The 14,963-nt window shown below is 42.4% G+C and overlaps 1 long non-coding RNA gene across 1 annotated transcript; it reads left to right on the top strand.

The window, feature by feature from the left end:
* Window positions 1-548: 548 nt before the first annotated feature.
* Window positions 549-14,761, top strand: LOC116270585. Its single transcript, XR_004178722.1, has 3 exons — window positions 549-621; window positions 3,951-4,058; window positions 13,394-14,761. It is a non-coding gene; the product is annotated as an uncharacterized LOC116270585 (long non-coding RNA).
* The last annotated feature ends 202 nt before the right edge of the window (window positions 14,762-14,963 follow it).

The following is a 14,963-nucleotide window of genomic DNA, read 5'->3' as shown; positions in this document are numbered from 1 at the left end:
TTCCCTCTGGCCCGTCTCTGGCTCATCTGCCACAGAGACCTATTTATTCTATCCCCTGAGTATCCCTCTAATTCCCTCTCGGTTCCAGCTCCACTCTTTCAGCCACGCTTCAGGACCATGGTCAGTGCATCGCTCAGTCTCATCCTAATTTATCCGCAGCTCCACCCACTCCAGCCTCCTCTCCCCTCTCTAAGACAATCTTTACTTCACCGCTTATGCCTGTTCCAATTTACTGTCTCTGAGCCCCACATAGGCCCTTTTCTGCCCTACATTATGATAACTGGAGCTGGAGCTAATTTATTTCGTTAGTGGGCACAATGTTAGTCCTTGTCGGTAAAGGGCGCTAGAGGGACACTGCACGAGGAAGGGGCTTCTCTTCGGGTTCCAGCTCTATTCTTAGAAAACACTGAGCTGCTTCCGTGGCAACCGGCAGGTCCCTTGGTAGGGGTATGCAGAAGACCTGATGACGCAAACCCTCCAAAGAGTTTCACCCTCACCATAACAGGTGGCTTCCTGCTCGGCAGCCCATACTGCATCACTTCAGTGGACTTCTCTGACATCTACTAGACCACATTAAACGAATCACAGCCTTGAAACTGAACTGGAAGGACTTCCCCCAAGGTTACACCTTCTCTGAATGCTGTCTTTCAGCCCTATGCCTAGTGACTGCTCCCTGCGTCTTACCGCAGTTTTCTTGATAATTCCCTTTGTACTTCTTAGTAGGTAATACCCTTTAATTAGTTCCTAATTTTTATGTGGTATTAAGTTTTCCCTGTCCAAATTATTGGTCATGTCTCACTTAATGATGGGGATATGTTCTGAGAAATGTGTTGTTAGGCAATTTCATCATTGTGTGAACATCATGGCATGTACTTACACAAACCTAGACGATAGCATAGCCTATTAACAACAACCCTAAGCCATATGGCGTAGTCTATTGCTTCTAGGCTACAAATCTGTACAGCATATTACTATACTGAATGTGGTAGGTAATTGTAACACAATTGTATTTGTATATCCAAACATACCTAAACGTAGAACAGGTACAGTAAAAACACATTATTGTAACCTATGGGACCACCATCATATAAGCAGTCTGTGTTGGACAGAAATGTCATTATGCAGCTCATGAGTGTACTATTGTGGTTTCTGTCTCCTGACCAAATCCTGACTGCTTACCACTTTTGTTCTTTCATTCTTTTCTTTCTTTTGACAGAGTCTCTCTCTCTGTCACCCAGGCTGGAGTGCAGTGGCGCAATCTCGGTTCACTGCAACCTCCACCTCCTGGGTTCAAGCAATTCTCATGCCTCAGCCTCCTGAGTAACTGGGATTAAAGGCGCCCACCACCACGCCTGGCTAATTTTTGTGTTTTTAGTAGAGACAGGATTTCACCATGTTAGTTAGCCAGGCTGGTCTTGAATTCCTGACCTCAGGTGATCTGCCCACCTCAAAAGTCTAGTTGGGAACGGTAATCACACAGTTTGGCTATCTCCTCAGGTCAGATTACTCAAATAAGGATTAAACTGCCGCTTATCTTTATGCTTGGCAGCATGGTATCTGGCCACATGGTACCAAGAGTGACTCAGACATGTCTTACCCTCTCTATTTTACATAGCTCACCTCCAACTAGAGGTGTTGAACTGTAACACAGAAGCACCCATTTCTCTGCTCACAAAGTGTCATGGTACCCAGGGGCAAAACTAACTCAGCCATAATAGTATTCAAGTGTTTTCCATCGTTCCAGCTTAATCCAAAGACCCTCAACACATTCCCTGAAATGAGAGATGAAGTGCACTGAGAGAATTCAGGGCATGTTTGAGACAAACTTTTCTCCTTGCTTAAGTCTTCTTGGAAATGGTTGGCTCTACCAATTTCATTTTTAAAGGCCTGCAATTGTGTGCAATGAAAGTAGTACCAGGCTGTTGTATCTTGCTCCCTTTCCCATAGACATCGCCAGAAGCCCAATTCATCACATTCTTAACAGCACTCTTCAGATTTATCTGTCAGGGCAAAGGATCCAGATTAAAAATGAAGCAACCATTTCACTTGCTTGACAAGGGGAGACTCGGTCTGCCAAATTTCCGTCCCTATCACTGGAGAACAGGACTTCAGGAAATAAATAATAAATGCTTTCTGACCTGGGGCCACCTAGCCTGGAATACTTAGGGGTGTCTTATCTTAGTGCAACAATTATTCCAGTTAATAGGTTAAGGGATATATATAAGATTACCTGTAATCCTTTCGCACCGTTGTTCAGGGCTTATTTGAGATGCAGGGCACACATATTTAAGGATTAGCTCCTTCTCTCCCTACTCATACCCTTAGAGTGATACTACTTCCTGCTATCTTCTCTTGTGGAATAGAAATGAAGAATAGTTACACTAGGGGAGTTATTACAATCAGGCTCTTTTATATCTTTAAGGCAATTACAAGCAAAAACAAGAGTGCCTAATGCACAGCATTTCCAGAATTTGTAATTTTGGCATCTCATCTTGCCAAGCCTTGATAACATCCAGATGTTGCCCTATTGAAAGGTGTTAAATAGAATAAACCTCAAGCCAAGAGTACTTCCATGTTATATTTTGGAGACTTCCAAAATGTAAAACATTTTCTTTTTGAAATATCAGAACTTTGGTAGTTTAAGCAATAATGTTCTAGTCTGCATAACATTTTAGTGTCTAATAATAACAGCAGTAGCACTTTGTTTCTCCATTTAAAAAACTTAGTGTTGACTATGTGCTTTTCAAATATTAACTTACTTAATTCTCTATGTGCTTTCTCCTGGTACAACAATCTGCTCCACAAATTTCTCCAGATTTTTATCTAATTCCTGTTGAACAGTGTAAAATGCCACTTCTTCCAGGGTTGTCTGCTTATCATCAAAAGGGAAATAACACTCACTGAAGATGTGCCTTTGCTAGGAACTAGGACAAGGGTGGTCTTTATCAATTCATGAAGAGAAGGTATTGTGTTCATTCACAGACTTTGTGTAGGAATTAGGGAGAAAAATGTAAACCCTAAAGTTAATACTCCATGGGCACAATCCGGGCACAAGTTACCTTGGAGACATTTTGAGGTGGCAGAGCTGGAACCACCTGTGCTATAAAGGAGCTGCTCATTCAGCAAGTCCCCACTGAATGCCTGTAATGTTTCTGTGACATTACACACCTGCAGGCACATGCAGGAAAAGAAGCAGCCCCTGCACTCAGTACTCTATGGTCTCACAAACATGGGCCTGGGATGTGCTGGGTGCTGGCAGAATTGTAGGCACAGTGTGCTAAGCGGGCACTGAGGGAGGACACAGAACCCAGCATTTGGGCATCTAGAAGCCTTCTCAAGGGCTAAGGAGACACCTGAAAAATGAGAAAGAGTTACAGAGCCAGGCCCCCCAAGTTGGCCCTGCCAACCACTCTCCAAAACCCTTAGATTTTGCTGCCTTTGCCCTTGACACTGTCCTTTCCCTGGAGCTGAAAGTCTGGGGGTAGAGGAATGACTTTAAAAGTCCAGGATCAGGCCTGGCACAGTGGCTCATACGTGTAATCCCAGAACTTTGGGAGGCTGAGGCGGGTGGATCACCTGAGGTCAGGAGTTCCAGACCAGACTAACCAACATGGTGAGACCCCATCTCTACTGAAAATACAAAAATTAGCTGGGCATGGTGGAAGACACCTGTAATCCCAGCTACTCTGGAGGCTGAGGCAGGAGAATCGCTTGAACCTGGGTGGCAGGGGTTGCAGTGAGCCAAGATCACACCACCGCACTCCAGCCGGGGTGACAGGGCAAGACTCCGAGTGTTCCAAAAAAAGAAAAGAAAAGAAAAAGTCCAGTATCAGATGTATCTCCTTAGATCTGTCCTGTTCTAGAATCTTTTTAATAATGAGACAAGCATTCTCAATAGTTTCTAATCCCAAAAAAGTTCTTTATGGCATTTCCCAACATTTCCTTTCTAGGAGCCAGCATATGAACTTGCTGCCTATCTTTAGCAAGGAGATGCAAATGACATTCACAGACCTCTTCTGCTGTATACCTGGACGAAAGCAAGGCTAGCTGTGTGTCCTGTGAGTAAGAAGGAAAGATGCTTACCTTAGATCCACCCACAATCTTCCCCTACTCCTACACCTCCAATTCAGAAAGCTGTAGTCATTCTGAATATCAGCTCACCCTAGGAGAATCACAGCTCTCTCCATGGATACAGGACAAGGTGAAGAGCCCTAGGCTGTTGCATTCTATAGACCAAAGATGAGACTGGGGTGAGGTACCTCTGGGTCACTGCTAAGAAGTAAAATGTAGAGGCTGTTCATTGCAGTAGTATCTTAAGAATTCCAAAATCAGGCTACCACCTCTAAACCAGGCAAGAGGACAATGAGACAAAGTGATATGCCTGAAGGGTTAGGAACCATGAGGAGCTTATATTAGGGAGAAGGAAGGGAAGAGAGACCCAAAGAAACTTCATGGAGCTAATGAACAAGCACCTACAGAGGATTTATATATGATATCTGCAACCAAGAAAGTGGCATGCTAATTTAGAGGAAACCAGAAGGTAGCCAACACCTTCATTTCACAACTGGCAAAAGGAGGAAAAAAATGCTTACTTAATTGTTGCTAAGAATTGGTCTCTGCAGAAATGCTTCGGAGCAGAACACCCAGGCCAGAAACACACTGCCATGTTTGTTCATAAATGTATTATAGCTGCCACCACTCGCCCCCAAAACCACCCTTTCCAAGCTACGCAGATCCACTGGGATCCACACTTTATATGTCCTCACAGCAATCTCACACCCAGTGCGTCCGGGATGAGGGCAAGGAGAAAAGCATCCCATTTTTCACCCAAAAAGGAGGCACAAAATTAAATGTAACTCCAAGAGTTTTTGTGAGCACATATTATTTGGGGACACAAAGATGAGAAAACATGGCCTTCTCTTCCTGAAAGAGTTCATAGAGTCCAAAGTAAAAGACAAATTGATTTGAAAAAGTAATTGCAAAACAATTCAGGCCCTCATGCATGAATGCATTTAACAAACATCCCCTGGTCACAATTTGGAAGTAAAAGTATATGCAAAGTGGTACATGAGTACAGAGATGCTACCACTTTACCAAGAACACAAAACAAATAGGAAGAAACCTGACCATTTAAGATAAGAAAGAATTCTAATGAGTGTTTGCCCACTGTCCTTAGAAAGTCCTTATATTGAGGGAATAAGAAGAGAAGTGCTGACATTTACTCAGCACTTTCCTCATAAAATCTCTGGGAGGTCCATGAAGACTGTGAGCTCTTTGAGGGCAAGAACCATCTCCTACTCACCCCAGGATCCCTGCCCTTCATCGGTACCTGGTACATGATAGTTAATAAATATGTTTTAGACTGAACCGACCTGAGGTTTTTCTAATTCTTGCTTTTCTAACTTTACAAATGGCACCAAGGACTGAAAGATTGTAAGAAGTAAGAGTACGTAAGTTTTTAGCTGCTATATTCACTAATAGCTAGTTTTTAAAAGTATTTTTAACTCCTTTCCTCTATTCTTGCTAGGTGGACAAGGTTAAAACCTGGGTTTAGTTTTCATTTCATAAATTATTCTTTAAAAATAAATTATTTCAACTGTCTTGAAAAGTCTGGAAAACAAGGTCTGTGAAGTCACAGAGGGAAAAAGAATCGGAAACTAGTAGACAGCAGTTGGACCACGGGTGTTTGTTACACATTCTTTCTAGGCATTCATCAAAAGCTCAGAAAGGGAAAGTCAAGCGTACAAAATCAATAACGTTTCTATCGTATTTCATCTCTTTGGATTTGCAGAATGCTTTGGTAATTCTGTTTCTCAAGCCTGCACATCACAAGCAATGCTTATGGGTGTCTTAGCCCACTAGGCTGTTTATCAGAAAGCTACCAGTCCCCTGTGAGAAGCTGGCTTTCCTCCAGAATGTAGAAGGTGTTTAAGGAGACATATTTCTCTGGTACACCCTAAAGCAAGCTTGTCCAATGCACAGCCTGCAGGCCTATGTCACTCAGGATAGCTCTGAATATAGCCCAACACAAATTCATAAACTTTCTTAAAACATTGTGATTTTTTGTGTGTTTTTGTTTGTTTGTTGCTCATCATCTATTGTTAGTGTTAGCATGTTTTATGTGTGGCCCGAGACAATTCTTCTTCTTCCGGTATGGCCCAGGAAAGCCAAAAGATTGGACACCCCTACCGTAAAGGCTAAGAAAAGCTTAGATCCTGTCCCCACCCACCTCAGGCTCACGTTGCTCTCCAGCTGGGTCGGCTCATAAAGCTCACTGTGGGTTATGTATGCCCCAGTGGTGACAGTGTCGACAATGGACAAAACCAAGAGAGGTAACCTTAAGTATCACACAGATCCTGCTGCGGCCTTGGGAGCAGCACTCCATCAGAAAAGAAATCATCACTTAAGGCCCAAACAGCTTCTCAATGACGACCGAAAGTATTTGAATGTGCTGCCCCAGTAACACTGGCGGGCCCTGGGGAGCTAGCTGCCTTGATTCATTAACAGCAGTTCCTGAGTCTTGCCAGTTAATTCAAGACACTCTCCAGAGATATGCTCCATCACTCCTTATTTGGCTTCAAGGCCTTTTTTTTTTTTTTTTTTTTTTTTGAGATGGGAGTCTCACTTTGTCGCCCAGGCTGGAATGCAGTGGCGCGATCTCGGCTCACTGCAACCTCCGCCTCCTGAATTCAATTGATTCTTCTACCTCAGCCTCCCGAGTAGCTGGGACTACAGGCACATGTCACCATGCCTGGCTGATTTTTGTATTTTTAGTAGAGATGGGGTTTCACCATGTTGGCCAGGGTGGTCTTGAACTCCTGACCTCAGGGGATCCACCTGTCTTGGCCTCTTCAAGTGCTGGGATTACAGGCGTGAGACACTGTGCCTGACCGGCTTCAAGAATCTTGATTGCAACCCAGAGACTTAGAATTTAAGAGGAGGGGAGAAGGGAGGAGGGAGAGAGAGAAAGCAAAGAAGGATGCTGGGATGAGGTGGTGCTCAGGGAGAGGAAATGGATGGACCTACTGAGGAGGATGGACAGACACAGGAAAACACAGGCACAAAGAAAGGCATAAGGAGAGAGGAAAACAAGGCAAAGACAAAATAGAGAGACGGAGAGAAGGAGAGGCTGAGTGAAAACGACAGTTTTCAAAGCAGGGCTCATTATTCTCCTTTCAGACACATTAGTTACAATTTGCTAATGTCATTGATGTAGCTTGCCTCATATTCTAAGGGCTGACAATGGTTATTTTCTGAAGGCCCTGCTGAGTGGAGTGGAGGCGTAGGTTAGGTCAGGAGAGGAACTGAAAGGACAGAGGAGCTGCTTTTCAGTTTGGAGACTGATTTCCAGGAAGGGAGGCTGTTACGCAGGGAGAAAGATGGACGGCCCCTCCTCATGGAGGCAGCACACTTTTAGAGCTGACTGTGAAGAAGAATTGTCTGATAAAATGTTTGAGAGAAATAATTTGAGGGTAATGGAGAGAAAATAAAGGCTTATATCCATATTATCATGCCGGCGCTCACTAATTAAGTCCTTTTTTTCAATTTCCCTCATTCTTGTTTGTGCCTCTATTTTTGGCATAGGAAAAAAAAAAATAAAGGCTCACCATGTTTCCAGCAAAAAGAGAAAAATAAAGATGAGTAATTTCCATACTATATTACATCAGGAAAATTTAAATTTGATGTTATAACATTTTTTTATTTACCGACTATGCTGTCAATTTGAAGAACAACTGTTTGGTTCTCTCTACTTTATCAAGTGTGAGTTTAATTAATCACAATGGAATCCTATTCAAACTATTTTCCAACCCAAGAGGCAATTGTTTCCTAGAGCAGGCTGTTTCCTTCTAACTAAGGACAGCACTAAACCGGAGAAAACATTAAAACCCTGACGCGCATCATAATGAACTCCATGCAAAGTAGTTATATTAATGTAATGGAGTTGAGATCTTAATTGCACTCGTGTTTATATTTGCAACCTCCTTTTTTAAAGCCTTTTTATTTTACTAAATGATTTTGAACAACGAGGTAGGAGAGGTTACATGGCCTGCTAAATAGAGATGGGTTTCATCACACTAAAGGAGGAAAAATGAATCTGGGAGGGAAGACTAGCTAATTTAATTTTGTAAAGTAGGTTTTATTCTCAGTTGATAATGGCTAAAATTGCTCTGTGAAAGCAATCTTTCCAGAGCCAGAAAATGTTCCCTGGACGCTTAAAAAGAAGCATGTCCAAGAGCCATTTTTGTTCCTCCCTATGACAACCATTAGCTGCCACTGAAAAACCTCCAGCCTGAGTGCTGAATCCTTACAAAGCAATTTAGGCGATGCATCCTCTGGCCTCTGATTTGAAAGAGCTGATATGTAGTAAGATAATTTCCAGCCAAATTTAAGATAGGAGAGATTGCATAATAGTGGTGGAAGAGAAATTTCCTATAAAGTGGACATTTAATTAAGAGTTATTGTTTGATGAATGAATAAGTGAATGAATGAATTCATCAGGGCTTTTAGTCCAAAAATGGTGACTCTCCCTTCTCTACTCTTTTTTTCTGTCCCTGTCCATCAGACACAAACCAGAAGAAAATATATTTATTTCCTCATTAAAACTCATTAATGTAGAGACTGGACAAATATTATACTATTTTTCCATAGCTCAGCCAGGAAATCAGAGGGAGAAGATGGCAGTGTTCACTAAATCACATGTGCCCTCATGAGAAACTTCTCTCAGGTCTCAGGATTTAGACTGGTTGCTCTTTCCCAGAGCAATGAGTTATTTTGTTACACAGATAATAATAATTGTATAAACCGATCTTGTACCCTCTGTTTGTGCTGCTGGAAAGCTCAAAAAAAGTTCTACAGCCATCTCTAGTGCTGGGCTACTCAAGACAGGCAGGAGATACACTAACTCCATCCCTCACTTGATCCCACCACCTTTTTTTAAAATTTGATTTGATTTTCAAGTCTTATTTTATTTTTTATGTGATTGTATTCATGGGGTAAAAGTGCAACTTTACTACACTGATACATTGAATTATGGTGAAGTCAGAGCCTTTGGTGTCTGCAACACAACAGCAATGCACATTGTACCCACCAAACAACCTCGTATCATCCAGCCCCTTCCCACCTCACTCCCACCCCTCCAAGCCTCCACTGTCCATCATTCCACACTCTGCGTCCATGGGTACACATTATTTAGTTCCCACTGGCAAGTGAGAACACATGGTATTTGTTTTTCTGTGTCTGAGTGATTTCACTTAAGATAATGGCACCCAATTCTATCCATGTTGCTGCAAAATACAGGATTTCATTCTTTCTTATGGCTGAGCAGTATCCATTGTCACTACCTTTTTTAAAACCTCAGCCAGTTTGTTTTTTGATAGTTTGTACAATGTAGATTTTGAAATACTATCTCAGATTTTTCTCTAAGGGGAGAAAAAAAGAAGGGAAGGAAGGTAAAAAGATAAAAAGACATAGAGTTGAGTTAGATTCTATAATGCTTTCAATTACTAAAAAACATTCATGGCTTTCCTGTTGAACACCAGGCACTGTGTACTAGCTGTGTACTAGCTGTTGGCGAGTGCATAGTCTAATGAAGGAGTCAAAGGAAATTATGAAGTGCAGAGTAGTACCATGCAACTGTGAATAAAGTACCATGGGATGCAGTACAGAGGAACATCAACTCTAGCAAGGGGAATTCTATTACTACTATTACCAGGAATTTAACATTGCACTAGGTCTCAAAGGCGAGAAGGAATTTGTCTGGTAAAGAAGGGAGGAAAGGGCATCACAAGCAAATGAAAAAGTATATGCAAAACTGCAAAGGCATGAAGGGGTATGTTGTTTCCAAGATGCAATGAGAGGCTTGGTTTGGCAAAGTTTCGTACGCTTCAGGGTGGAGAGAGAGTAAAGGGCCAGAGCCTGAAGGATGAGAAGGTCAGAGTCAGATTTGAGAAGCCCAGAATGACAACATATAGAGTTCAGAGATTGATCCCAGGCAATGGGAAACCAGCAGAGTTTCAAAGAAAAAACAGCTACATGGTCAACTTTACTTTTTCAAAAGAAGTATACTTGGATTGGGATGAAGAGGGACTGGAGAGGAAGACTGGTAGAGGTGCTGGAGTTCAGCGAGAAATGTTGAGGAAGAGGATGAGAAGAAAACAGAAATACAATAGAAATAGTCCTCCTCTGCTGGAATGGTAGAGTTCACTAACTGATTGGAGAAACAACCAGGGATAATGCTGTATAACTTGGGAGATGGAGGATGTGACTGAGGCTGGTAACTGAAATCCAGACTACAAGAGGAACACAGCAGCAGGGAGGGAGCAATGCTAAGTGTGAAATGCCTTCAGGACACCCACGTACATGGCAGAGAGCTAAAAATATCGATCTGGAGCTTGGGCAAGGCATTACCAAGGGAATTAGATTTGACATTTTCCAGCACACAAATAGTACCTAAAAAATGATAAAGAAGATCAGATCACTCAGAACATATGTATGTACAATACAGCAGAAGAAAATATGGGGCCCTGAAATTGAGGATTATTTTTAATCAAGGGAGTTGAACTCATTCTCCTTTTCTGGGGGTTTTAAATATAGACTAGGTTTTCACCTACCTAGGGTACTTTAGGTTAGTTATTCTTTCAGGCAGAAGTATCAGCCAGGTAATCTTTCAAATGAGTTCAAGTAACTCTCCCAGGAAGGGCACTAAGCTTGTTAAAAGATCAGCCATCTAGACTCCTTAAGTTTTGTTGAAAAAGCACCATGCCATAACATTAGCAAGAGGGCACCTCTCAGTGCTTGGGAAAGAACAGGCAATATCCCCCAGCGGACCCATGTCATGTTTGGAAGAAGCAGCAGAAGTAGGAAACTGGGCTGTGTTCCAGTATAAAGTGGTGTCTTAAGGCTATTTAAAATACACTGGAAACTATGTGTGTTGCTTTGAAAAAAACAGAGGAGTGTCAAGAAAAAGTGGTAAAGAATTGTGCTGATGTATAAACAAAGAATATGGAAACTACCAGCCAGTTTTCCATATAGGTGAATGATATCGGGGACCAGGATGCTGCAGTGTTGAAAGAATTAATAACAGAGAGTGAGATAGAAGGGAGAAGGGCAAGGAAAAGAAATGTCCTTGCAAGGAAACAAAAGAGAAGAGCCCAGGAGAAAGCACCCAGCAAGAGCCAAAACTGCTGCTCAGAGAGTGAGGGCAGGGGCCAGAGTCACAGAAATCCCAAAGATAACGACAGAGGGACCAGAGAATGTTAACGGAGAGAATATCAAGGACAGACAGGATTTCTTAGGGTCAAGGGTAGAGATGTTAACAATTGAAGATAAAATGAAGGTCGCTGCTGAATCAATATAAGTTTGCTCTGATGAACAGACTTGAAGCAAGAAGTCCTGAGCTCAGATATACCTAATATCTCACAATATGACCTTATTTGGAAATAAGGGCCCTGTAGATGTAACCAATTTAACTCTAGGATGAAACCAAATCCAACATAACTACTATCCTCATAAAACAGGGAAATTTGGACACAAATACAGACACAACATGATGTGAAAACACAAGGATAACACCATGGAAAGACAGAGACACAAGGAACACTAAAGATTGAAGGCCACCACTAGAAGCTGGAAGAGGCAAGAAGGTATTCTCCTTTAAAGACTTCAGAAGAAGCATGGCCCCGTCAACACTGAGATTTTGGACTTTGTGTCCAAAACTATGAAATAATAAATTTCTGTTATTTTCAGCCACCCAGGTTTTGGTACTTGGTTATCACAGCCCTGGGAAACAAACATAACAGGAAGAGAACTAGAGGGAGGTGGGAATCCACAGAGCATGCTGAAACCTGCCGTCAACAGTTTCCACCGTAGAAACTCTAGACTTTAAAATCCTATACACTGGCATTACTCAGGATTCTTTTGATTGCAGTTAGTAATGTGCCGACAAGCTAGGGTCTGTGGGATGGAGTGTGCAAGGTGGAAAGAACAAGAAGGCAGAATGGTAAGGCAAGTCCAAGGTAGGACCGAGGTTAAGTCTGCAAAGGGCAGTTCTCTTCTTTTCGAGATGGAGTCTTGCTCTGTCACCCAGGCTGGAATGCAATGGCACAATCTCAGCTCAGTGCAACCTCCACCCCCTGGGTTCAAGCAATTCTCCTGCCTCAGCCTCCCAAGTAGCTGGGATTACAGGCGCCCACCACCACGCCCAGCTAATTTTTGTATTTTTAGTAGAGACAGGGTTTCAGCAGGTTGGCCAGGCTGGTCTCGAACTCCTGACCTCAGGTGATCCACCCGCCTTGACCTCCCAAAGTGCTGGGATTATAGGCATGAGCCACAGCACCCAGCCAAGCCACCTCACCCAGCCTGCAAAGGGCAATCCTCAATGAGACAAAAATCCATTCTATTTGTCCGGCTGACAGAGAAGTAGCAACATAAGTCAAGGAAGAACAAGACAAATATGGAACATGGTGCCATAAGCATTATTTAAAAAACAAGCAAAATCATGGGATTCACATTATTCTGGCAGAAAAACTCAAAATAAAAACATGTATGTCATGTTTACTTACCAAGTTGCTAATAAGTCAGAGAATCAGGAAACTGAGCAATGTAAAGAAATAAACATATATAACAGAAAGATATTTGAAAACTCAATAAGGAAAAGTTTAAATTTTTAAACTCTTTGAGAATGAATTTATCCATCAGAAGGGAAGGAGGATAGGGATCTAATTTACGGAGTCCCACTTGGTGCCAGGCCCCTGCTAAGCATGGAACACAGGTAACACTTAGTCCCCTCACTAACTCTGTATTACGAGTGAGGAAACCGAGACTCAGGAAAGCAAAGGATTTAAACTCTAATATGCCTGAGTTCAAATTCATGCTCTGTTCCCCTCACCATGTGGATTTAGGAGGATACAAATTAGAATTAAACTTCTCAGGAACCTAAAAAGTCAGCAACAGAAATGGACTGAGATGTGCTAAAAGGAGACCATGAGGGGATCATCCCAGCAATCCCAGCAGCCTGTCCCACTCGGAGTCTGGAACTCAGCTTAAGCACTTGCTCAACTCCCACTCTCTTGCTCTCTCTCTCCTCTCTTTGTCTCTCAGGAGCTGCCCGCTCTCCACTGGGCCAGTACACAGCTGGGGGACTTCCAGGAGGCATCTGGACTCCGCTGGAGACAATTTTATCTCTGCATTGTCCCATTGCAGAGATAAAAGCCCGAAGACCCGGCTCCACTCCCTGACGACCTCCAGCCCCGCCCCCAGCCAGGTGTATGCTCCCCACATCCTGAAGTAGCTCATTGCAATCAGGGTCTGAATAGTAAAACAGAAATTAAATTGACACTTTGAAGCATTAATCTAAGCACAAATTAATATTCATCAACATCTGCTATTTGTTCAGGTGAATATTCAGCTTAAACAAAAAATAGCCTTTCTACCCAGAGACAGCGTGTACCAAAGAAAATGGCGTCCGCATGCAGGCCCTCTGCGCACAGCAGTCGGAAGAAGTGGGCTTCCTGAGGAGACAACATACCTGACAGACCTCCCAGAAGAACCCTGCATATTTTTCAATAAATCATGTCTATTCGGTCACTGTTTTCTTTCTGACTCTCAAGACATCACCGTTCCTTCTCAAGAGGGAGGGAAAAGGAAGCTGGGTGATGTTTATTCCATCTCAGTGCTAGGCAACTGGCCTGCCCCTGTTGTCTGCCATGTGATCATCATCATCTGGGCAGGAGAAATTTCTTTGCTGGAAAATTACCAGCTAAATTTCAAAATGTGTGTGGAGAGAAGTTTGCAGGGGGACTAGATGGGATAGTGGAACCATACGGGTAGCTCCACATGGACGGAGAATGAAGCAATTACACAGTAAACTCTGTACTGTTACAGACAAGGGGGGTGTTTGATGGTGTAACACAGAGAGTATCATTGAGTCAATAACATCTTTAGAGCAAGGGAGTATTTTTTAAGGTCATAACCAAGCTAACGGTTGTTCTCTTCCTGCCAAAAAGCCAGATAAACTTCTGAAAGCCCTCCTGCGACTCCAGGCCAGGACAGATCTGAGAGATATTTAGAAACATAATCTGTTCCCTGGGTAAAACGATGGCTTCAAAGAGCACTTTGGAGAATGTATCTCTCTACGTTTCAACATTTCTCCTCTCCCTGTCCCAGATAGTTGAAACACAGGCACTAAAATGGTAGAAATATAGTTAAGACAATAAACAAATTTAAAAACTACAGGTTCTGCATACTTTGGGGGGGAAATGCCTTCCAATGACTGGTGGGAATTGCATGAATTTGGTAACCTGCCTATTCCTGTGTTGAGTAATGATGAAGGGATGTTGCAGAATTTTACATGTCATGAATGGGAGGAGAGTGCACTCAGTAAGAGCAAGAACTCCAAAGTTAGATCCTGAGGTCATATTCCAGCCATCTTTCTTACTACCTGTGTGATCTTGGGCAACTTACTTACCCTCTCTGTGCCTGGCTTTCTTTATCTGTAGAATGTGGATGTAGTGATGATTAAATGAGCATTTGAAACAGTATTTGCCACCTTACAAGTATCATATAACTGTTAGCTATTGTTATAAACTTAGTAATGAAAATTGTGTAGTAGTAGTATAGAAAATTGTATAGTAATGAAAATTGCATAGTAGTGAAAATTGCCAGAAAGTCCCTGGCAATTCTATCAATAGAGAATGATATTGCTAAAGGTGTAGAGTGAGTGAGCCAACGTTGGAACTGGTGAACCCATTAAATTCATTTTACTTGTGGGAGAGAAGGGAGGAAAGAGACTAATGGCAAGTAAATTAATGAATACAGAAATAAGAATAACATAAATAGGAGTAAGAGCAATGCAGAGAATGAAAGAGGTTAATGTGATAGAGGCTAGAGATCCACCTTAAGCTGAGCAGCCAGGGATGTCTCTCTGAGGAAGTGACATTGAAATGGAGACCTGTATGAGAAAACCC

This window comes from Papio anubis, chromosome 15, assembly GCF_008728515.1.
Source record: "Papio anubis isolate 15944 chromosome 15, Panubis1.0, whole genome shotgun sequence".
Taxonomy (NCBI): domain Eukaryota; kingdom Metazoa; phylum Chordata; class Mammalia; order Primates; family Cercopithecidae; genus Papio; species Papio anubis.
Note: the sequence above shows the minus strand (reverse complement) of the source record. Positions and strands in the feature narration are given on the sequence as shown.